The sequence below is a fragment of the Mandrillus leucophaeus genome, unplaced genomic scaffold (genome assembly GCF_000951045.1).
Source record: "Mandrillus leucophaeus isolate KB7577 unplaced genomic scaffold, Mleu.le_1.0 Scaffold30, whole genome shotgun sequence".
NCBI classification, from domain to species: Eukaryota; Metazoa; Chordata; class Mammalia; order Primates; family Cercopithecidae; genus Mandrillus; species Mandrillus leucophaeus.
In genome coordinates this window covers 2,096,271-2,098,726 of record NW_012103143.1, presented here as the reverse complement: position 1 = coordinate 2,098,726, position 2,456 = coordinate 2,096,271, and the positions used below count along the sequence as shown (strand labels likewise).

General features: G+C 52.8%; 1 pseudogene across 1 annotated transcript; it reads left to right on the top strand.

The window, feature by feature from the left end:
• Positions 1-385: 385 nt before the first annotated feature.
• LOC105544521 lies at positions 386-1,337 on the top strand (annotated as a pseudogene). Its single transcript, XR_001006776.1, has one exon. The product of XR_001006776.1 is annotated as an NADH dehydrogenase [ubiquinone] iron-sulfur protein 2, mitochondrial-like (transcript).
• Positions 1,338-2,456: the final 1,119 nt, after the last annotated feature.

The following is a 2,456-nucleotide window of genomic DNA, read 5'->3' as shown; positions in this document are numbered from 1 at the left end:
CACTCTGGGAGGCTGAGGCAGGTGGATCACCTGAGGTCGGGAGTTTAAGATCAGCCTGGCCAACATAGTGAATGAAACTTTGTCTCTACTAAAAATACAAAAATTAGCTGGGTGGTTTTTTTTTTTTTTTTTTTTTTTTTTGCACGCACCTGTAATCCCAGCTACTCAGGAGGCTGAGGCAAGACAATCACTTGAACCCAGGAGATGGGGGTTGCAGTGATCAAGATGGTGCCACTGCACTCCAGCCTGGGCGACAGAGTGACTGTGTCTCAAAAAATAATAATAATAAAAATCACTTCTGTCCAGAATGGAACCCAAGATGGCTGCGCTCTTGCTGAGACATGTTGGTCGTCATTGCCTCCGAGCCCACTTTAGCCCTCAGCTCTGTATCAGAAAAGGTGTGGGGCAGTGGCAGCCAGATGTGGAATGGGCACAGCAGTTTGGGGGAGCTGCTATGTACCCAAGCAAAGAAACAGCCCACTGGAAGCCTCCACCTTGGAGTGATGTGAACCCTCCAAAGGACACAATGGTGAAGAACATGACCCTGAACTTTGGGCCCCAACACCCAGTAGCACATGGTGTCCTGCGACTAGTGATGGAATTGAGTGGGGAGATGGTGCAGAAGTGTGATCCTCACATTGGGCTCCTGCACCGAGGCACTGAGAAGCTCATTGAATACAAGACCTATCTTCAGGCCCCTCCACACTTTGACCGGCTAGACTATGTGTCCATGATGTGTAATGGACAGGCCTATTCTCTAGCTGTGGAGAAGTTGCTAAACATCCGGCCTCCTCCCCGGGCACAGTGGATCCGAGTGCTGTTTGGAGAAATCACACGGCTGTTGAACCACATCATGGCTATGACCACACGTGCCCTGGATCTTGGGGCCATGACCCCTTTCTTCTGGCTGTTTGAAGAAAGGGAGAAGATGTTTGAGTTCTACGAGCGAGTGTCTGGAGCCTGAATGCATGCTGCTTGGGCTTATGGATGACATTTATGAGTTTTCTAAGAACTTCTCTCTTTGGCTTGATGAGTTGGAGGAGATGCTGACCAACAATAGGATCTGGCGAAATTGGACAATTGACATTGGGGTTGTAACAGCAGAAGAAGCACTTAACTATGGTTTTAGTGGAGTGATGCTTCGGGGCTCAGGCATCCAGTGGGACCAGAAGACCCAGCCCTATGACGTTTACAACCAGGTTGACTTTGATGTTCCTGTTGGTTCTCGAGGGGACTGCTATGATAGGTACCTGTGCCGGGTGGAGGAGATGCGCCAGTCCCTGAGAATTATCGCTTGGGAGCAGAGTTGTACCAGAAATAACCCCTGTGGAGGCTGAGGGCATGGTTGGTAGAGACAAAAAAGTGGTGAATCGGGCACACCCCATGAAAGGCGTCTAGTCCAACCCACTGTACATTCAGCCCCTCCACAGGGATGCTGAGTGTTGATGGAGATGGTCTTACGGTGGTGCAGATGGTTCCAGAAGCTCACAGTCCACCAGGCCCCTGACCCCCAACCCTTTGGGAAGGGTGTCTCCATTTTCCTAGGCTGCTGCCTGCTTCTCCATCGAGGCCTTCTCCACTCTCCTCAAGTTGTTCATCTCTTCAGCCACCCTCACCCTCAGTGATAACCTCACCTCCCTCCTCACAGAGAAACCAGATGCAATCAGAAAGCAAATTCCTCGTCCTCCTGCAGCCCACCTCCAGAAGTGTTCATGTTTACCCCACAAGTAACACCATCACCCCTTCTGCCTAATGCAGCTCTCCCTCTGAAGGTCCAACGCCATCAGCCTCCTAGGCCTCCTGGGGACCCTGCTCCTCCCTGCACACTCTCATTTATTTTCAGCCTCTTCATCTCCACTGGGCCCATCTTGGTTGGAGTTCCCTCAAAAGCAGACCCTGAAACAAGGGTTTGGGGACAAGCAGGTATTCCAGGAAGTGAGGAACTAGGCAGGGGAGGAGAAAGTTCCAGAAAGTGCTTTAACAAGTAGGTCTCACCACTGGGGGTGAGTAGGGCTCTCTCCTGCCAGTGACCGCCTGAGGAACCACGTGGAACTCACCCAGGAGTCGTCCACAGGGATGAAGTTGATGGGTTATCTGTCCGCTGCCCACAGCATCACCTCCTGAGCATGGCTGGGTTGTGCCTGCTCCCTTGTGGCCAGAGAAGGTCCCCGGGCAGGAAAGAGAGTGGCCATCCTGGGTGTGGAGAAGCAGATCCAAGCAGTAAAGGGGAGGGCTGTGGCAGATGTTCTGCTGCACCAGTCGCATTTCCCCTTAGGAATGGGAGGCCCATTTGCCAGCTGCTGTGATGCCATTGGCAGGCAGGCCCCTTCAGGGATGGCCTCAGCTGATGCGGGCTGCCCACCCCAGGACACGCTCCCTTCCCAAGATGGGCTGCATCTAAGGAGAGATGGGCATGGAAGTGCAAGAGCTACCTCATCTTCCGAGCTCCCCGTGGG